Genomic DNA, 21,878 nt, shown 5'->3' on the forward strand with positions numbered 1-21,878 from the left:
AGCATGGCATGTTTCCCGGGGTCCCAGAATTCAGGGGAATGTTGCTTCCCCTCACCTAGTGGGGATGGCCGGAGTGAGGTGAGAGGGTGGGCTACGATGCTCCTAGCACTGGGAAGCTCCAGTACCATCCTCAGGGACAGACTATCCCTCTGAGGGCTTCAAACAGCTACCCGGCACATCAGCAATAAAAGGATCACTTTCTGAGTAATACATCTCCTCTTGTGGTAGCCCGGGGCACGTAGTGGGCACTCAGGCTGTGTTTGCTGCCTGAATGAGTGAGTGAATGAATGAAGCTAGCTTAGGCCACCATCCCTGCCTCATTCTCTCCCAGATCCTCTTCCTCAGGCAGGTGGAAGAGTGGGAGTAGGCCTTTTCTCTCAGGCACTCTGTTGTTAGTTATGATCAATAATGAGTTGTTACTCATCATTAACTCCCTAGCTCTACCAGGCATCGAGGATACAGTGACAAATAAAGGGGTTGTGGTCCCCATCCTCCTGTGGCTCCTAGCCTAATAAAGGAGACAAAGGAACCAGCACATAAATAGGCACATTACCGGCCTTGGGAGAAGCTGCGTGAAGGTGGCACTGAAGCAGGAACCTGACAGGCCATGAGGAAGAGGATGTGGGAGGAGAAGGCTGGCATCCATGCCTGGAAGAGCTGATGGAGGCCCCAGCCTTGCCATCGTCCTTGGGAACTGGGTGCTGGTTGGGTTGGGAGCATGGACTCCCAGGTGGCTTGCAGCCTGTGGGGACTACAAAGCTCTCCTGGTGCTTTAGGCTTTCTGAGAAGCCCTGTGTGTTAGTGGCTCTTGGCATGTTTGAGCTACCTGTCCCCCTGGACAGGTGTGTGGGGTGGAGGAGCAGGGTGGGTAGTCAGTGTGCCACCTCAGCCAGCAGCATGTCCCTTAGAGCTGATTCATGTGGAGGGTCGTGGACGGCTGTTGGGATGGCTACCCTGGGGGGAGAGGAGGGTCCCAGCTGTGCTGGGGTATGGCAGGGGTGGGGGGGGGGGAGGCCCTGAGGGGTGGGATGGAATTGGTTGCTCAAGGCAGAAAGAGGCACCTCAAGGGCTAGGGGGTAAGAGGCAGTGACAAGCCAATCCCAGAGAACTGTTGTGAGCCTGTGACTGAGGGAAGAGGGTCCCTTGCCTTGGGTTACCTGATGTGTCTGAGCAAAGGGAGCACCAAGGGACCCTCTAGTCAAGGGGCCAGTGCCCTGGCCCACCAAGGGATCTGCTAGCACCGGTGAGCCAGGCACCCCTCAGCTCCCGGCTTGGGGGTTCCTGCAGTCTCGTTCACTGGCTGTAGGCTCACAGTGTGCTTTGGTTTAGAAACTTTTAGAATTTTTAGGTTGCTTGTTGGATTCCAAAGCAGGCGCTTCTGGCTGCTCCCTCACTCTTCTTTCTTTTTCACTCACACATGTTCTTTTTGTGGCTCTTGTCTGTCAGACATTCTTTCTCTTCCTCTCTCTCTCTCTTTCTCTCTCTCTCTCTCTCTCTCTCTCTCCCTCCCTCCCTCCCTCCCTCCCTCCCTCCCCCCTCCTTCCCCTCTCCTCCTCCCTCTCCCCCTCTCCCCGAGGAAGGAAAAAATTCAGACTCTCACAAACAAAATATCTGCCATTCCATCTGAGGGAGAACTGAGGCAGGAGCCCAGAATATCCTGGAAGAAACGCCAGAGAGAGCTGAAGGCCTCAGTTGTTTAATCTGGAAGGCGGTCTTTGATGTCACCGGGCTCCGTTTATCCTGGGAGGCTGCCTGCTTCTTTATGGCTGGCTTCAGACTCTCCACATGAAGAATGGCCGAGAGCCTTCAGGGGCCGGAGGAAAAGCCTGATCACTCCCCGAAGGGCAGGCCTGAGGATGCTGCCCCTCCTGCCAAGCCCAGGTGGGGTGGAGAACCTTTTCCAAACAAGCATTTCCAGAGACATAAGTAATTCTTTGATAACTTCACGGGGAAGCCGAGGGGGCTGTTTATCCATGTGGGCAGCAGTCACAGGGCTTTGCGAGGAAAGCTCAGGTCTCTCCACGGGTCATCCCTAGCCCCAGAGAGGCGGCTCTGCCCACCCGGGTGTGCCCTGGGTGTGAGTTTGTTTAGAGGAATTGGTCTGAGCTTCACTTTCCTTACTTGTTGAGCCACGTGGGCTGTGCCCTGTGTGCGTGGCCCTGTGTGTGGCTGAGGCCTTTCAGAGAGCCCAGGGATCCTGGCGGGGGCTTCCCAGTGGTGTGGTATCACTTCCCTTCTCTGGGCCTCGGGTTTTCCAGCTAAGAAGAAGATTTATCATAATTTAACAACTATTGGTGCATTTTATTCAAGTAATTCCTACGTCTGTGCAATAGATATTGAGTACCTATTTTAGGCCATGTATACATTTGCTCTGCCAGTAGAGCATGGTATCTGTGTTCATGGAGTTTATACTCTAGTAGGAAAAGAGAAGTATTTTTAAAAACAAATGATGCAATTTAAGTTGTGATACGTACCTCAAAGGAGGAGTCCTGGGTGCTTTGTGAACATTGAATGGATATAATCTGGGTGGCTGTGCATTCCACAGATATTTGCATGTGTTTAGGGTGGTGTAGAAACTGAACCATCTGGCACAGTTCCCCCCTCACCAAACTTAAGAGTTTAGTGGAACTAAATGTTCATCTTTGCCTCTCATCCTGTTTTCTTATCTTATTGCATTGGTTAGAACCTCCCATACTATTTAATAACTGTTTGTTGTTTAACTAGTTAAGAAAGCTTCTTCCAGCCCCTGGCTTGCTAATATTTTTGAAGGCAGGAATAAATATTGAGTTTTGTCAAATGCTGTTGGGGTGTTGTCATCCTTTGCTAATATAATAAATGATTTATGTGCATGATTTACATCATTAGATTTCCTAGTGTTCAACTTCTTTGTATTCCTAATCTCAGTCCTCCTTTGTCACAAGACACTGCTGTTTAAAAAGGTTGCTTTATTTGTTTTGCCAATCTTTCACTTTGGATTTTTGCATAGATATTCACGTTAGATTGGCTCATAGTTTGGGCAGGTGGATACTGAACAATGAAGACAATGTTAGGGGAATGTTGGAGGACACTCAGGCGACTCTGAGAATCTAGGGCAGGGAGTGCCAACTGGCTTTGGGTCAGAGGTGGTCTTGGAGGAGCTGTGATTTCAGTCCAAAAGTGAATTGGGGAAGGGGTGGCAGGGAGGCAAGAGGGGGAGGCCTGTAATAGCCCTGTAATGAAGGGGGCAGTTTGTTTGAGATGCTGGTTGAAGTTCATTTGGCTAAGGGGTCACAGTTTGGGCCTGGGGGCCCTTCTCAGCCATGCTATGGGCCTCTGTCTTGGTCTAGAGGGAAGACAAGTAGCAGGCCCTATGGGAGGGGCCAGCAGGACAGAAGTGGGGTAGCTCTTGTGCCTGGGAAGAAGGAATGTGGGGACGGGCTCTCAGTTGTAAAAATACTTTGGAGGATAAAGAGGAATCAAGTGACTGTATCTTCTTGGCTCAGTGAGAGATTCTGGAATGTCTGCATTGATCCACACATAGCACTATGGCTCTTGGGGGTCTTCCAAGGGATCTTTGAGGAGGCCACCAGCAGGTAAAGGACCAGAAGGAGAAAAGTACATAAGGCAGTGTAGCGTGATTCTTAAAGAGTAAGGACTCTGGAGACTAATATCCTGGGTTCAAATCCTGGTGGCTCAATTTTCTGACTGTGGGACCTTGGGCATAGTGTCTAACCTCTGTGTCAGCCAGGGGTCTGGCAGGAAACAAGTGTACTCCAGATTGTTTAAAATAACTTCTAAAGGTGTGGGAAGGGTTAACAGAATCTTCATGGGGTATTGAGGCACCCAAGGACTGCTTGGCCCCTGGCAGAGGCAGGGAGGTGTTACCGTCCCAGGGCAGAAAGGGCAGGGGAGGAAATGTTGGATATTTTTGGTTTGGATCCCTGTAGGAACTGTAGCTGAGGAAGTGAAAAGGTCAGGCAGGAGCTGTAGATATGGAAGATGAACCATTGTCAGAGACATGGTGCAAACTTAGCAGGGATGGGAGAAATACCCCGACCTTTCTCTCCTTGTATCCTCGGGTTTCCTGCTTGGGCCTCCTATTGGCTGAAGCTGGAAGCCAGAGACCAGGAAGCTTCAGCAGATTGGTCTAAGAGAGTCAGCTTCTGGGGGCACAGAGCAGCATGGGGGGTGGGATGGATGGGGGTGTGGAGGGTGATGGAAGAATCAACTCTGGGCCTCGGTTCCCTCATCTATAAAGTGGGGATGAGCAGTTATGGGGACTCAAACTGTAAAATGGTTATAACTGCCTAGCACAGAAGTAAGTGCTCAATTCAAGTTAGCTATTGACCTTATAAAGCCGTAAGAAACACCACACTATGGAGATTCAGGGAATGCTTCCTGAAGGAGGTGGCATGTGAGGAGGCTCTAAAGGATGATCCAAGTTTAAAGGGCCAGAGAAGTCTTATTAATGAGCACAGCAGGCTGGGCAGGGGACACTCAGGAGGGGGTGGGGACTGGGAGCCCCTGGGGGGCACCCGTCCTATCTCAAGGGGGCAGCACCCCTCAGCCCCAGCCAATTGTTACCATGTGGGAATGCGGCCCTGGTGTTGCCACATTTGATCATTAAGAGAATCCAGCCATCTGGGTTTTTGTGTGAAGTCATTCTAATTAAAAAAAAAAATCATCAACCAAATACAATTTTTAGAAAATAGTTTCTTTGGGTGGAGGTAGGTAGCTAGATTTGGCCTGTTGTGCCCTGGCTCATGAGACGATACTTTGGTGGGTAGGAGTGTGTTAGTGGTGATTGTGCGTACACGTGAGCGTGAAGGCTGCCTCGTGCTTTCCATGTGGTTTTTCCGTGTGCCGTTCCCCGGTATTATGCCAACAAGAGACGGGCTCAGCAAATCCAAGGGTGGGGCCGGCAAGGGAGAGCTGGGAAGCGGGGACAGTGTCTCAGTCCCGCGGAACACCGTGGGAGGGCCGGGTGGGGTAGGCACAGGGAGATGCTCTTGGGCCCCTCTGTGGACAGCTCTAGGCCGCATTTCAAGCTCGTGTCTAGCGTCTCGCATTGGTTCTCTTACCCTCCATTAGACCCGCCTTCGGTTCTGGCCTCGTAGTGCTCAGCCCCCGGTCCCGCCCCGCCACACACCATGCGGCAGGTGTCAGAGGTGTAGCTTGCAGAACCCGACTCCCAGTTGCAGGTGTCCCCAGCCGGCTGGCTCGGCTCTGATCCTCAGTTTGCACATCTGCGGAGTGGGTAGAGCCCTGGTTGCTAGCTCACCGGGGTGCTCTGAGAGCAAAATGAGTTTCCTCCTGGCTGCTCAGGGTGAGTAAAGCAGATGCCTCTCCCCTTCCAGCTTTTCAGATTGGCTTGCTAATGGTCACGCTGATGTGTGCTAAACATGAAGAGGAAAGGAGCAGGCTGTGGTGGGAGAGTAAGGGGGCTTCTGCTGTGGACTGGCGGGGGGATGGGGGTGTGACATTTAAGTTGCTGGGGCCCAAAGAATAAAGAGCTGGCTGAGGAAAGGGTCATCTCAGACAGAGGGAGGTGCAAAGGATGTGATCGCTGCAGATAGTCTTCAACTCTCTCCTGAGCGTCTGTCCCAGGACCAGATTCTCATCTCTGAGATGTTAGGACAGAGACACATTCTCCAGCAGAGTGGGGTAGGCATTGCCTGGGGTTGTGGGGACAGGGGTCTGTGACAGGTCATAACCTGTCATGAGCCCTGGTCTACCCCCTGCAGGTGATGGGATTTTTTTCTTGACGTCCGGCCACTCTGGCTTCCCTCCTTTCTGGCTGGTTGGGAGGTAGCGGGAGAGCCTGTGGAGCTGATCAGCCGGCCTGCCGATTGCTGCCCGAGCCCCCTGGCGTCGAGTGCTGATCTGGGGCTCTGGAGAGGGGCAGAGCATAAAGGGGCCCTGTTAGCAGGGCCGGCCTGTCTACCCTCAGGCCACAGGTGAGGGCTGGGGAAGACCAGAGCCTCCCCAGTGGGCTCAGGCCCAAGGATGTTTTTCTCATTCCAGAGGGCCACACAGGCTGGCAGGCTGCTCACACAGAGGCTTAGGCTTGCAGCGGCTCCACTGAGCGGGTTTGGGGGCGCTGTTGCTATCGTTTTACTGATGGGGAAACTGAGGCACTACAGGAGCCTACCTCCTTGCCCAAATTCACTTGGTTGACTTCAAAGTGGGCTCTTGTTCCAGCAAGATTCAAATTCAGGTTAATCTGATTTTAGAGCTATCTTCCATCATTATAGATGAGACTTTTTCCCCCTTCAACCACATGTTATAATCCCCTTTGTGGCTCATGAAATCAGTTTAGCGATCGGCATTTAAAAAAAAAAAGAAAAAGAATAAAAACAAGAGAGAACAATGCTTAAAGTAAGAGGAAATACATATCTGCCTGAACTTTTGTTTAATTTAGAGACATGGATATTCAAGTCTATAGATAACAGATAGATGGATAGACAGATCAATCTAGATCTATGGATACCTACACACACATCTGCACCCAAATCCACATATACAGAGGCCCTCTGGAATGTAATTCTTGCTGTGGGTTGAAGTGTTGGAAAACACTGATGTTTGGTCACTGGTGAGGGCCCTGGGCCTGAATGCTATGTCAAGCCCCAGCTCTGCTTCCTACTAGCTGTGTGACCTTGGGCACTTTCCCTAACCTCTCTGTGCCAAAGTTTTCTTTCTTAACATTAGAGCCTTTTGCTTTGCTGACTATTTGGTCACGACAGATTTTCCCAAGATTGCTGGGGCTGCTTTCTTGCCCAGTCACTCCCTTTATTTTGAGCATGAAGAGAATGAGGAGTTCCTTGTCAGCCCCCATGTCCTCTCACCTGAGAACCAACCTCTGAGCAGCAGCTGCCTCCTGGAAGAACACATGGCTGAATCTTTGGGGACAGGACAGGGTACTGCACTGGGAATCCCAAGCCTGGAGCGCCCCCAGTTTGGCTCTTAGGTAGCTAATGTGCCCTCTCCTGGCCTTCATCTCTGCATCTCCAAATATGCTGAAGAAAAGGAGGGTGTTTGAATTGCCTTTTGCTGCATAACAAATTACTCCAAATGTAGTGACTTAATCCTTTTGTGATTTGCTTAATGTTATGCAATTGGGCTGGGCTTGGCAGGGGCAGCTTGTCTGTGGCTCTATGTGGTAGAGTTGGGTGGCTTGAACAGCCAGAGGCCACCAATTCCACTTGGGTCATATGTCTGGGGCCTTGGTCCTCTTCCACGTGGCCTCACCACACAGCGAGCTTGGCTTCCTCATAGTATGGTGGTCTCAGGCTAAGCTGACTCACTACTTGGTGTCTGACTTCTTGGGAGTGCGGCAATGGAAACTGCCAGGCCTTCTGAAGGCTTAATCCTGGGATTGGCAATGCCACATTCCCTTTGTTTAAATCAGGTCACCAGTCTAGCTCAGGTCTAGCCAGGGGATGGGACTACCTAGGGGCATAAATACTGGGAGATGGTATTCACTGGGGGCCCATCAAGGTGGTCTAGCAGAGAGGATGGTCTCCTGGAGAGAAACCGCCCAGGGACTAAGTTGGCAAAAGGAGTGCAAGGTGTCAGTTGGATTTAGGATTCTAGTGCTTACGGCTGGGTGTGGCAGGAGTTGTCTTGGTGGGATGACAGCAGAGGCGGGGCCAGCCTGGGTCACGAGGGGTCTGAAGAAGCCTTGCATGTGAGCAGAGCATGTACTTGCAAGAACATCCATGGCTGTGTTATTTGGAAGGATGAAAAATGTGTCACAACTCAAATATCCATCACTAGGAGACAGCTAACAAACAATGGGATAGCCGTGTCATGGATCTCTCTGCGACTTGTGAAACCAGGATGAGTGAGGGTGGGCAGCGGGCTGATGGGAAGGAAGCCCTGATATGCTATTGAATGAGCAAAGCGAGAGCAAAACAGAAGTGTAACGTGGTCCCGTTTTCACAGGATACAAAAGTCTATTCAGGCCCATGTCTATATATTTGCAGGTGCACAGAGAAAGATCTGGAAGGATACACTGTCAAAGGCTGCTTCCCTGAGGATTGGAGTGGTGGGAGGTGGTGAGGAGAGAAGGAGTTTCACTTTTCACATTATGTGTTTCCACATTGTTTGACTTTTTTTTTTTTTTCCGTCCAATGAGCATGGGCTACTTTTGTATTTTTCAAAAAGCCCATACATTTTAGAAGAGAATGAGAGACAAGAAGTGGATCGCATGTGCAGGAAGCCGATGGAGAGGCTTTGCTGGAGGGGGCAGAGAGGGAAGACAGTGGCCGGAGGGGGGTGTGCGGTTGGGAAGGGCGCAGGGTCCAGTGAGGACCACCTGCATCAGAACCTCCTGTGAGCCATCTCAGATGCAGAGACCTTGGGCCCCCCTCTCTGCCAGATGCTCTCTGAATCGGAGCCTCTCTATCAGATGATGTCTGTCCTGCCTGGACCTCTGTGGGAAAGGCCGTCGGGGAGGGGCCAGAGCAGGAGGGCACGGCCCGTCTGTAGGGCCATCGGGACCGCACGAGCGGCCCCATGGAGAAGCTGGCAGAGTCCCTGACTCACGCCCAGCTCAGGCAATGGTTCTGTCTCCTGTGCATTTCCTCATGGCCATGGCTTCTTAAGCCTACAAGTGGGTTTTGTAGTTGTGGATACCTGGTCTTTCTTTCAAGACCTGTCAAGACCCTTGTTTTATAACTGGAAGGGAGGCGATGTTAAAAGGACCTCAAGACTGGCGCTGTCCCATAGAACTATCTGTGATGATGGCAGTGCTCTGTGTCCGCACTGTCCAGTAGGGGAATCGTTAGCCACCAGGGGCTGAGCACTTGGGATGGGGCTTCTGTGACTGAGGCGCTGAAATTTAAACATATTGTATTTGAATTAATTTAAATAGTTGCATGAGGCTAGCGCCTCCCTCACAGAGACCACGGCTCAGGGCCAGTAGAGAAGATCCAGTGCTGCGGAACATCAGACTAACCCCCATCCTGAGGGGGATCTAAGGAGTTATTTGCAGCAGGTGGTGGTGGAAAGAGAGTTTTGCCCCCAGAAAGCTCTGGTGAAAGCCCTTCCCAGAGTCTTTCCAGACCCGGCTCCCTGGAGGTGTGGCTTCCCTTAAGTGTGGAGGCAGTCGGCCCCACTGGCCACTGCTACATCAGGGATGGGAAGGATCGTGGCATCCTTCCAGGTGGGCAGATTGGAGCACCTTCTCCTGCTGTCACCAATCAGGCCTTCCCGGCCTCCTTAACTTTGGAGGACCTGCTTGCCATCTTGCTTCTGGAGTGCTCGCTTCGGCAGCACGTATACCATCTTGCTTCTGGGGTTCGTGGCTGAAGACCTGTCCCCTTGGCCCTGGTGTGCAGAGCCAGGAGGTATAACCCACCCCTGGGGCAGTGCTGAGAGGGGCCAGCTTTTCTCCAGGAGGAACAGCCAGAGCTTGATGGTCTGCAAAGGCCTCCTCCCAGTCATTGGTCAGGCATTTAAAACTTACAGAGAGCTGCCCAGGGTTGGCATTAATACCATGGGGGAACTGAGGCCAGATGGCAGAGTCCATAGGGCTGGTTCTGTGTGGCTCACTGCTGCGTCCTCGGGGTCTTTTGCCCTGCTTGCACATGGCAGAGGCTGAAGGGGCACTTTCTGGGGCGACAAGGCTCAGAGGGGCTAGCAGCTTGGTGAGAGGGCACACGGCCACAGAGGGGCAGGAAGTCAGGCCCTGTCCCTCCCCATCCCACCTCCTTATACAGAGCCATGCTGCTCCTCGCCCTTGAAGAGAGCCTCTGCTGGCATCTGCCCTGCCTTTTCGAAAGAGTCCTCACCTTTCTTCTTTTCGTAAATGAAGGAATGCATATGGTAAAAGATGAAAGTAAATTTAAAATACTACTAAAGGTTATGTGATGAAAAGGAAGCCTCCTTGCCACCTCTGCCGCTGCCTCCCAGTGGCCCTCTCCCCAGGCACTTGCTGTTTCCAGTTCCTCGACATGCTTCCCAACTTGCTCTGTGCAAATGCACCCTTATCTGTGTGCAGACAGCACAAGCCCTCTTGACCGATAGGAATGGGAAGCATTGGTATTTGCAGGTTAATTGAAAAATGGATGTAAGCTGGGAATCATGAAAAAGTGTTAGAGACTGTTTCCCTTGACCGTCATCATCTGGTTCTGCACCTTGCTTTGTTAACAGCGCATCTTGGAAATCAGTCCATATCAGTACATTTAATCTTATTGCTCTTCATGGCTCTCAAGCCTTCCATTCGAAGGACTAAGGACGGGCCATAATTGATTGCACTGATTCCCTATTGTTAGGCAGCCAGGTGACTTAGGGGCTTGTGCCTGCCGTCTACCTGAGATCAATGGCGTGCATTTCTGTAGCTCTACTTCTACATGCGTGCCCCTGCTCCAACACACACACACACACACACACACACACACACACACACCGCATACCCTGATGTGATCTCCAGGTGTGGCTCTATTACTTCTCTGCCAAAGCCAGAGTTTCTCCCGAGGGCCTGTGTCTTCAGAATTCAGGAGGGTGTCGAGTTTGGGGTGGGTGTTGTGGTTAAGTAAGCGTGACCTTTCTTGGTGTGGATTAGTCAAGATCTCTTGGGTTTTCTACCCATCCCCACTGTGTCCTACAAAGGCGTGTTATTGGCCTGTGTAACCGGGAAGTTCTGAGAGTGAATCAAATTCAGATACGTTGGATCCGAGAGCTTCGATTCTGTCCCAGGTCAGTGGTCTGTGCCTTTAGTGCCGCTTTCTTTGGGGTTGGCTTCATTCTCAGGCAGCCTCTCCCCAGGTGGTGGCAGCTTGGCACCCAGTGGTCGGGCTGCCATGCCAGGCCAGAAGGGAGTATTGTAGACAGATCCCAAGCTGGGCTCCCATTGTTTTGACTTGGGTCACATGCCTGTCACGGACTCAGTCCCTCTGCCTCTGACGATCCTGGGTCATCCTGGATTGGGGCTGGGATCAGCCCCAAACCTCTAGGGCAGAGAGGGAGAGGGTGGGCGGTTCCCCAGAGAAGAAGCACCTGTGAGAGAAAGCTGCAGAATGCACCCTGGATGGTTGGAACCAACATCTGTGCGCTGCCTGGCCCCTGGAGTAAAACCCACTGACTGCCGCTCCTGTCAGCAGCTGGCGAGCGTGGGTGGGGACAGAGCAGCCGACAATGAGCTATCTGGGAAGAACTACTCCTTGCCATTGGATCTTAGAAGAGCCCTGGTAGTTTGTCACCTTCTCCATGCAGCCCACATGGGTCATAGCCTTCCTTTCAAGCTCCTAGCTTCCAGTGATAATGATCTTAACCTTCAGGGAGTGGGTAACAAGATTCTTTTGGGAAACTGCTAAATCTGCTGGTGTCTCTCTTCAAATAAATGCTCTCACCCCTTTAACTCCAATTTCAGGGCACCCATAACCTCCCCATTAAGAACCTCTGCCTGAGTTTGCATGTTTTCTTGTTTTAAACCTCACTATTATTATTATTATTATTATTATTATTATTATTAATTTCTCATGTGGGTCTTCTCCTAATTCCAGGAGCCACAGAGCTTTGGTCCTGGGCTTTGGATCTAGGTTTATAGGGAACTGTGTTGACTGTTTTGACATTGGGTCTTAATTTCTTCACTTGTAAAATGAAGGAAAAAAGTTCCACATCTTGGAGTTGTTTTGAGGATTAACTAAAATAATGCATGTACCAATTTAAGGCTTCACCTGCAGTAAGCACTCAGTAAACATGCTGGTAGCTCAGTAAGACCTCCAGAGCTGCTGGCAGGTTCTGGAAGATTCCTGGGAAACCTGCTTCATCAGTTGGGAGCCCAACACAGCACCTGGAAGGGGCTTGGTTGCCGTTTGGTGGCAACCAGAGAGGATTAGAGAGAACTTCTGTGTTTGCTGAGGGGTTGCTGGGTGATTCATCTTCATTTCCATTTGGGAAAACTAAGGCCCAAGAGGCTCCCGTGACTCATCCAGGTGTCTTAGGGTTAGTTTGGGTTAGTTGTGGGTATCTTTATGTTCTGATCTTAGGACACCCCTCTGCTTATTTTCAAAACTGTGTCTCCTGCCTGGCCAAGGACACGCCACAGGTGATGGCTCACCTGTGTATTACGGGGCTTGGGATCGGGACTTGCCAATCTCAGCAAAGCGCCAGCCAGTAGCCTGCCTGGCTGGACACCAGGCCTGGGGGGAGATAGGTATTGTTCTGTAGAAATGCAAACTGGTGCTTTGCTTTGAGAGTATTAAGACACAAAGTCCCTGTGGTTAACAGCAAATTAATCACAGTATTAAGGAGGGAATGTCTGGGTAGACATGACTTCATGAGCTTGTCATAAAGTCTGCCCCTGCCATGTTTCACTCTCCAAGATTTTTGACTTTCAGAAAAGGAACCACAGATAGAGTTACCAAGTTTTACAGAAATATTTTTACTGGGCAGAAGATTGCTTTATGGTGCGAGCCAGTTATTTCAGGAGACAAGCAAAGAGCCCTTTATTCTCACGTTCTGTGGGAGGAAATATTATGCTAGGAAGCCCGCTTCTTGGATGGGCCATTTAAGAGGCTGGGTCGCATTTCTGGAATTGGGAGTGGGTGACAGAGATGGTGCAGGGGGCTTGGGGGGCTCCTGGGCATGTAGTCACCTTCTCTTACCCCTCCCTGGGGATTCTGGGCTTGTCATGTGGGCAGAAGGAAGCCTAAGGTCACAGAACAGGGATGGGTGGTGGTCAAACCTGGGCTTGGGCCTGAGGGTATGTGGCAGAGAGGGGAAGACACTGGGGTGGGTGGCATGTCGGTGTGTGAGGCCCTCCCACTGCTGGAGAGACAGCAGGCCCAGGTCAGAGCAGTCTGTGCCATTTGTCAGGTGTGTGACTCTGGATCCTCAGCAATCGGAGTGTCATTTTTCCGTGTGTGACATGGGGCTACCAGTTATCTGGCACCTGGGCTTGTGAGGATAGAGTGGGATTGCCCACACCCAGCATTCACTCGTTTATTCAATCCGTAACGTCCGCAATGATCACTGGAGGCAGGGAGGCTGGCCTTCGTTCCTTTAGTCCACATTCCAGAAGCAGCTCATCATGCGCCTTGCTTTGCTCGTGCTCTCAAGTGCCTCGGGCCTGTTTCCTGAGTCCCGAAGGAGGACTTCTGGTCTGATAATGCAGTCATGAGGGATTTGAGCTCTGGGCCACCCCAGCTGGTTGGAGATTTATGGACCTCATTCCTTGAGCTGGTCAGTATTTCAGTTCATGGAAGGAACTGTTCTTGCCTGGCAATTAGGGGAAGCGAGATGATTGTACTCAAGGAGAATGGGTTTGACTTTGGTGGATCAAGACTGTCCCCCACTTCCCCCCTCGACGTGGAAGAAGAATGCCGGCCAAAAGTTTTGTTTGTGTCTGGAGAAGCCATGCGCCTGATAAGGAGACGGCATCCTTGCCCCCTTCTTGCTGCTGACCATAATCCCTTTTAAGTTGGGCGGTTGGAGAGGGTTGATTTATGTCCTTCTCTTCCTCACCTCCCTTTCGTTATTTAGAATGTGAGGGAGAGTTTATCTTGTTCTCCAGGAGATCTATCAGTTCAGCTTTGGAATGGCATCCAAGTTTACAGAATGGAGTCTGGTGCCTAGAGCCTTCTGGTAAATATTTTGGGAAGTTGGATTCCGCTGGCATTAGGGCCCATGGGCTTGGGCATTGGGTGCTTTTCCATGGCTAGACGATGGGACTCGGATCCTTCCCATACGATGCCCCACACACAGGCCACGTGCTGAGGCATCTCGGCACCCCACATCCCTGTGCCTTCACCATCCGCTGTGCTGCGCCTTCCGCCAGGAATCCTCGCATGGCTCGTTCACTCCCTGCAGATACACACCGCCTTTCTTTATCCTTGGCATCCTCACGTCCTTCCTTCCCATAAACCTCTGACATTCATTCACCATCCTCCCGAAAGCCATTACCCAAGTCTGCCCCCTTCTTTGGTAAAAGCCTTCCTGTTGCTTTGCCAACACCTCCTGTGTTCCAACCTGAGTTAGCCAAGGCAAGATGGGCCCTGGGCAAGATCCATAATCTCTCCAGCCTCAGTTTCTTCATCCATAAAATGGGCTGGAAATAATAGGACCCCATCCCCTACCCCCTCTTCTAGGTGAGCCTGAGGATGAATAGGAAATGGGTGGGAAGCCAGGTGTGCAGGAGGGTCTGGCACATTTTTCACTTGCCTCTGGTCCCCACTTTAGATTGTGAGCTGCCCGAGTAGAAGCCAGTTCTTACTCATCTTTGTAGCTTAGCAGGTGTCTCATCCGTAGTCAGCCCTGCGAACATAGTAAGTGGAACCCACCAGTTAGGAGAGGCAGTGATTCTCCTACGGGTTCCTTGGATGGAGAAAATCTCTTAGAGCTTGATTTTCAAGGTTCTGGGGACGAGAAACGATATTGCCTCAGCGGGGTGATTAGAATACTGCCCACTGTGGTCGCCACGAGCTTCACGCGGCTGTTGAAGCTGCCCTGGATTATGAAGGCTGCGCAGATTTCAAAGGCTCAGCATGATAACAAAGGATGTAGAGTTTCTCATTAATGATTTTTACATTGATGATGTGTAATGATAATACTTTGAAATGGCAATGTTTTAGATACATTGGCTAAATTACATCATTAAAATTAAGTTCATCTGTTTCTTTTTCTTTGATGTGGCTACTAGAACATTTAAAACTACATATAGGGCTTGCATCTGATTCCTTTTGAGCAGCTTTGGTCTAGATTCTAGACCATTCTTGATGATGGTACTGTGCCCAAGTAGGCAAAAGTTCATTCTTGGGGCCGGTGGGGAGGTGGGGCAGGGGGAGGGGGAGGCAACAAGTTCTTACCTGTTTTAGATCTATATACATATAGATCTACATAAATAGATGCATAGTATATTTGCAGTATCAAAATTTCAAGTAATTAGGAAAGGAAGTCTATGTAGACTCTCAATGGGGCAGGGGGCAGATAACAAATCCTGAGAAATGTGGCTCCAGGGACAGCCAGACCTGAGTCACACACTGGCTTTGCCTCTTACTAGCTGTGTGACCTCAGGTGAGTTCCTTAAGCTCTGGGCCTCTGTTTCCTCATGTAAAATGGGAGGAGAAATGGTACTTATCCTGCAGAGCTGTTGGGTAGATGAAAGGTGAAACACTTTGCCCAGTACCCAATAAAGAGGGTGGTTATTATTGTCAATTCTTATTCGTGTGTGTTAAGTGAGGCTCCGGAGGCAGAGCAGGGGGGACTTGCACTTCCAGAACTTAGAGTGACATCCCGCCTGTTGGCCTGTTTTTCTGCCTGGAAATGCGTTCCTGGGAAGACCTTAATGTCTGTGCAGCACTTTGTACCGAGTGTGGAATGTGGCTGGAGGGTGTTTGAGCACATCCTCAACTGGACCAGCACCTTACTGGGTGCAGTGGGGTGGGGTGGGGGTGCTCCACACTGAGGGCTGTTCATTGGTGGCCTCTGTCAGGCTCATGGCAGCCCCTCCTGGCCAGGCGGGCGTCCAGCTGTCAGGGCCAGGCCGGGGCTGAGCTGGGCATCTCCTCCCTGGGGTTGCCTTCAAAGGGAGAGCTGGGAGGAAGGTGGAGGGGGAAGGAGGGGCTGCCCCATTGACTGCCCGACACAGACAATTGGATTAAAGGTCCCTTTCAAGGCCTTGGAAATTGTTAGTGACACGGACCCTGGCCTGGGGACTGCTGCCTTTTAATAACAGAACCAAATTCCCTCTTCTGAGATCACAGATGCCGGGGTCCTGCCTTCTGTGCAAGGAGGCAGGGAGGCCGCTCAGCAGCGTGGCTAGGGTGAGGATGACTTGCTAGCTGCTCAGCCTGCTGGACCCCCCACCCCCACCCCCACCCTGGAGTTTCTGTACATGATGGTTTTGAGGAGCAAGTGGGGGCCTGGGGCATTTCGGGCAGTCCACCACCTGACACCTACTCTTGATGCCGTGCACACACCCAAACCTAACCTGTCCAGTACGGCTCTCTCCGTCTTCCTATGAAGCCCTTGCCTGGCCCTCCATCCACCTGTTGATCCATTTGGAAGCTGGAGGTCATTTCTGACTCTTCCTCTCAACCCTTAACTGAATGGCTGGCAGTTGGATAACTTTTGTCAGTTCTCTAACTAAATGCATCTTAGATTTGTCCACTGCTCGTCACTGTCCCTGTCTGGTCTAGGCCACCGTCACATCCCTCCTGGAGGATTCCAAAGCCTCTGATGTTACCTTCTGTAGTTCAGCCAGGCTGACCTTATAGGACACTTTGGGATTTTATAGAATTGTGCCCCTCCTTAAATCCCTACTGTGTTTTTCTATACTCTTTAGAAGAATGTCAGATCTTTCCTTTTTAAAGATTTTATTCATTTATTCATGAGACACACACACACACACACACACACAGAGACAGAGAGAGAGAGAGAGAGAGAGAGAGAGAGAGAGGCAGGGACACAGGCAGAGGGAGAAGCAGGCTCCATGCAAGGAGCCTGATGTGGGACTCGATCCTGGGACTCCAGGATCACACTCTGGGCTGAAGGCAGGCACCAAACTGCTGAGCCACCCAGGGATCTCCTGTCAGATCGTTCTTATAGTCTACAAGACTGAGTACGATTTGCCCCTTTCCCACCTCTCGTCTCCTTCTTTTGCCTTCCCCTCACTCCCTCGGTCCCAGCCATGCTGGTCCTTTCTGAACACATCTATCATGCTCTGACCTCAGGCCCTTTGCACATCCTGCCCTCCCTACTTGAGACATTCTTCCTGACTCACCCTTCAGGTCTCAACTTCCATGTCACTGCCTTGGAGCAGCCTTCCCCGAGACCCTACTTACCGTGAGTTTCCTTTCTCACTGCTGTTCCTTCTCCTAACACACCCAGCTCCTTCCACTTCTAGGGATGCTTATCACCATTAGGCATTAGCAATTTATTCATGTGGTGATTGAGTTCTGGCTCACCTCCCACAGGACATCAGCTGTGTGGTGTCTGGGACAGTTACCGGTATTAACCTCTGCAGCTCTAGCCCTTGCACAGCGTAGAATGTGTGGGTTCTGTGCCTGGGTGGCTCATTGGGTTAGCATCTGACTCTTGATCTCAGCTCAGGTCTTGATCTCAGGGTCATGCATTTAAGCCCCACGTTGGGCTCCACGCTAAGCATGGAGCATACTTAAAAGCAAACAAAAAGTTTGCAAAATGGAATCGCTTTGCTGTGTGCTTTGGACACATCCCTTCTCCTCTGGGCTTCAGCGACCCAGTATGTAAATGTGGGTGGCAGTAGCTGGACTCAGTCACTTCCAAGTTGCTTCCATCTTGGATATTTTTTGGAATTAACCAGTGCTTTGTCTAAGACCCCACATGGTACTTGGGGCTGGCTGGAAGGCTGGGTGTTGCAGGGTCATGTGCCCTGCCTCCTTCCTTTGTACTCTAGTCAGGCTGGGGCTCAAGGGGTTGACTGTGGGACTCTGGGAGAAAGAAATCCTGTGTGTGCCAAGTAGCTCATTCATAAAAATGGGTGCTTGTCACCACTGCTATAGTTCTTTTTAACCAGCTTAGAGGCAACATGGCATTGGTGCTTGAGTGAACCTCCGAGTCAGGCAGAACTGGATCCAAAGCCAGTCTCTGCCCAGCCCAGAGAATGCTGAAGTTAGAGGGGGTGCTAATGGGCAGTTCAGAAGCGGGTAGGAGAATGGACTCTGGGATCAGAGAAATTTGAATCCTGGGCCTGCTGCTGGCCTTAAGCAGTTTTCCTGATCCTTCTGAGGCTTTAGTCTCCTCATCTGTAAAATGGGACCCCCTGTTGAACTCCCCCTTGAGGTTGGTGTATGAGTTCAGTAAAATCTTTTACGTGAAACTCTGTGGCCTGGTGCAGGCCAGTTGCTCAGCAAACCTGCTTTTATTATGATTAATAAGTGTTCCTTTTAAGAATTACTTCTTGTGAGGGAGAAGGAAACAGAAAAAGGAAAAGTCTTTCTGGAAATTTCTTTACCCCTTGGAAAGGTCTTTACCCCATGGAAAGGTCTATTTCCTTCCTTGCTGGAAAACCGTCACCCCTACCCTTCAGCATCACCCTATCCCTGTCCCTCCATTGTCCCCCTGCACCCTGTCTGGTCACCCAGTGACTCATTAATTACTGCAACTAGATGGTTGCTATGGAGATCCCCTGATGCTGAAATTGCCCTGTGGCTGGGTGGGCATCCTGTGATCCCTGCCTAGGGCCTGAGGCTGTGACAGTCAAGGGACTAGGGGAGGGAGGTTCAGTTTGGAGACTGGGCATCCATCCTCTCCTTGATCTGCCCTGCAGCGTGAAGGTGGCTGCTGGGGGTGGGGGCAGCGAGTGCTTTCTGGGGTCAGATTAGCAGGCTGCCTCCTCTCTGCCCCAATGGGATTTACCCTCTTGGAAGCTCATCTTGGTTCAGGACTGGGAGAGGGTCCCATCCTCACAGCCCTTTGGAACCTGAGACCCCTTGCAGATGTGCAACTTCCTGGGGGATTAACACCCTCTCTGAGCACAGGCTCTGAGCCCTCTGGAGGTTTCCTGGCAGCTGTTCCTAAGCCGGCCTTGTATGTATCAGAATAACCTGGGGAAATTAAATGAGAAATAACTTCTGGGTTCAACCCCTGGCGAGTCTGATTCAGTAGGTATTTGAGAACCTTTGTGGCAATAGGTCAGGTTCACATATCTGCCACAGGGCCTGAGAGAGGGGAGAGGTGGTGACCCCAGGAGGATCAGGGTACTGCCACCCACAGGAGGGGTGCCTGGCCCCCTGAGTGACAGCTATTGACTCTGTATGTTGGGGGGGACAGCCCAGCAGTCTCTTCTTGAAACACACATATAAGGGTACCTGTGTGGGGTGGCTCAGCGGTTGAGCATCTTCCCTTGGCTCAGGGTGAGATCCTGGGGTCCTGGGATCGAGTCCCTCATCAGGCTCCCCCCAGGGAGGGGAGCCTACTTCTCCCTCTGCCTAGGTCTCTGCCTCTTTCTCTGTGTGTCTCTCATGAATAAATAAAATCTTTAAAAAAAAAAACCCACACACATAGGTATGTGTATATATAATACATGCACGTCGACACATACGCATTTCTAGATTTTTGTTTGAAGGCGGCGTTCTTTACTCCCATTTTACAGATGGCAAAACTGAGGTTCTGAGCGACAGGGTCCCTTCTTCCAGGCCAGGATCTAGCAGCGGAGCTCGGCCTAGGACCCGAACTCAGGAGTGCCGTGCTCATCCTGCCTCCCCGCTGCCTCTCCGGCCCCCGTGTTCCTGCCTGTCAAATGGGCGCACTCCGCTTACCTCGGCCACGTCCTGGGCACACAGCGCTCGCTCGGGGAGCGGGACTGAGGCTTGGGAAGCCGCGTGTGAGTCACCCCTCCCGAGTGAGGGGTGAGGGGTGAGCTCCTCGGAGTCAGGGCTTGGGGCTGAGGTGGCCTGGGAGGGCCTGTTTGGTTTGGTTGACATTTCCGAGAGATGCCGGGCCTCACTGGTGCCCCTGGCTGAGCAGACCCAGCCGTCTCCCCCCAGGGACTAAATTTAGGATTCCTCGGCTCTTGGCTGGGCCTCCTCTTGTTTTTGGAAAGTCTCCATTTTGTTCCTCCTGCTGCCTGCGGGCGGCCGAAGCCCAGCCCCAGCCAGATGACTGGCCTGCCCGCGCCGCACTCACGCTCTGGCCTGAATTGATCTTGTCGGAGTTAATTAGCAGCTGGTCCTGCAGGCCTGGCCTCCAGCAGGCGGGAGGAGCCGGCTGGGGGTGTGCCAGGAGCCAGGGGGTCCCCGCCCCACACCCCTGCTTCTGCTGCCGCCTCAGGCAGAGGCCCTCTGGAGGGAGGCTCTGGGGTTTTCTTTGGCACTTGGTGAGCAAATGGCTCCCTCTCCCTTTTCTTCTGAGCCCTGTAAAAATAAAAAGTTAAAAGACCCTCAAGTCTGAACAGTAAAACCAAATACATGAAACCAAGCTGTTTCCATGTGGGGGCCACGGACTGTGAACACCCAAGTTTGAAACTTCCTCTCGCTGGAATTTATGGAAGCCTTGGAAACTTTTCCTTTTCCTTATTTTTTTTTTTTTTTTTTTTTCCTTTTCCCTTTAAACATCAGAATTGGCTCAGGGCATTCTTTAAAAGCATAACCCTGGTGCTGCTCACAGCTTGATTTAATACAGCTTGAATACAATAGTAACTTCTGAACGGGGCTCTCTTCAGAGAGCAGGAAAGGTGTTTCATGACACCAGTAAGTAGGTTTTTTTTTTTTTTCCCTTTAGCCAAGAAGTATATTCTAAGATTTATTAGATTCTCCGCTGCCCTCCCCCTAGTAACCCAGATTTTTGCTAGAAGTAAAGGAAACTTGCTCAGAACCAGTTCTGTAACTCGGGGCTAGAAGACGCGGAGACCCGTCCTCTGGGGGGACTCGGTGCTGAAACACTGACCGAGCAGAGGCCGGCTTTTTACAGGCGGGCGGGTCACAGGTGCCCGCTTCCCAGACCAGACCCGCTCGGGGCCTGGGCGTTAGGAGCATCAGCAGGAGGGTAATTGTGTTTTGGGAGGAAGGGGTGAAGTGTGGGCATGGGATGTGGTTGGTGATGGTGGTGGGGGATCAGCTTTCCTGCAGAGGCACTTGCTCTGGGCTTCGAGGGACGGGTTTTGCCAGCCTGTATTTCTGGGAGGGGGTGTTTGGGAAGACGGTGATGTCGTGACGGTCTTCCTCGAGAGATAAGGCAGATTCCTGATCTGCCTCTGCCTCAGTGGTACGAATCTCACTCGGGCTGTCGGGCCCGAGAATGGCTCTTTGGGAGCTCGGGGGCTCCCGCTTAGGGAAGGGGGGACCGGGCCCTCAAAACACCAGGCCTAGATTTCAGCGTGGTCACCGTTGGCCGAGCCCTTGAGAGCAAGGCTTCTCACCGGAGCAGAGACAGTTTGGCAAGGTCTGCAGGCACTCTCGGTCATCACGCCGGGGCGGTGCTGCTGCCGGCATCTGGTGGGTGAGGCCCGCGATGCTGTTAGATACCCAACATGCACTGGACAGCCTCTCAGCGAAGTATTATCTGGCTCCAACAGAGCCGCGGTTGACAAACTCTGCTGGGGCAGAGCATCCACAGGGCCCACCAAGTCCATTCCTGTCTTCTAGAAGGTTCTGAGTTCCCGAGATTGGTTGCTAGCTTCTTGGCTTATTCCCACCTTTTGTTCAAAGTTGGGACTCTATGCTAATTTGCCCTCACTCCTCCCAGGGCTCTGCCTGGGTCCCGGACGAATGGGTGCTTGGTGGCTGGTGTGTGTACTGACCGCTGGGCAAGCCCCTGAACAGAGCTTAGAGGAGCAGCTGCCCCTACTGCCGTGTCCTAGGAAGGCATTTGGCCACTCCCTCCTGTCCCCGACCCCTCCCCAGGCAGCAAAGATGCAGACCCCTCAGAGGTAGTGATTCCTGGTTTAAGTATCGATGACAAGTGGTTAATAAGATTATCGATCTACAGCTAAATTGCTGCGATCAAGTGATGGTCTGGCGTGGAAGCAGTGCCTGGCCACCATCACATTTCTGGTTGTCCTTTGTTGAGAGAGCTGGGCTGGAGAGCTAGATTTGAGACACTAGAATTTGGTCTGAGAGTGGCTGCCCATGGGCATAGGAATACCTTTCTAGAAGGTTGCTAAGTGGGCAAAAAAACTTTTTTTTTTTGCAAAATAAGTTTTCGTAAGTCATTCTTGATCAAGGTAGTAGGCATAACGGGCATCTGGGGGTCTTAAAGTTCACCTCTACGTGGGGCCATTCAGGTGGGCTGCATGTAGGAGGTGGTAGCTGATGTGACTTAGCAAGGTGAGTTTTTCCTGCTTTGGTTTTGCCTTGAGCTGCTCACTCTGATGAGGGTTTGTTTCCTGACCCATTTTTCTTTCTTTTCCTGTTTTAGATGGGGTGACCCCAGTTGTAGGAGCGCATAAACCTTGATGTTGGAGTGGCTCATGATGC

General features: G+C 51.6%; 1 protein-coding gene and 1 long non-coding RNA gene across 2 annotated transcripts in view; both read left to right on the forward strand.

Moving 5' to 3' along the window:
* Positions 1 to 21,878, forward strand: part of NKD1 (NKD inhibitor of WNT signaling pathway 1) — an 83,847-nt gene that overhangs the window by 5,937 nt on the left and 56,032 nt on the right. The gene's annotated exons all lie outside the window — the stretch shown is intronic.
* Positions 979 to 19,848, forward strand: LOC129513807 (uncharacterized). Its single transcript, XR_008665304.1, has 2 exons — positions 979 to 1,881; positions 19,058 to 19,848. It is a non-coding gene; the product is annotated as an uncharacterized LOC129513807 (long non-coding RNA).

The sequence above is a fragment of the Nyctereutes procyonoides genome, unplaced genomic scaffold, assembly GCF_905146905.1.
Source record: "Nyctereutes procyonoides isolate TBG_1078 unplaced genomic scaffold, NYPRO_anot_genome, whole genome shotgun sequence".
NCBI lineage: Eukaryota > Metazoa > Chordata > Mammalia > Carnivora > Canidae > Nyctereutes > Nyctereutes procyonoides.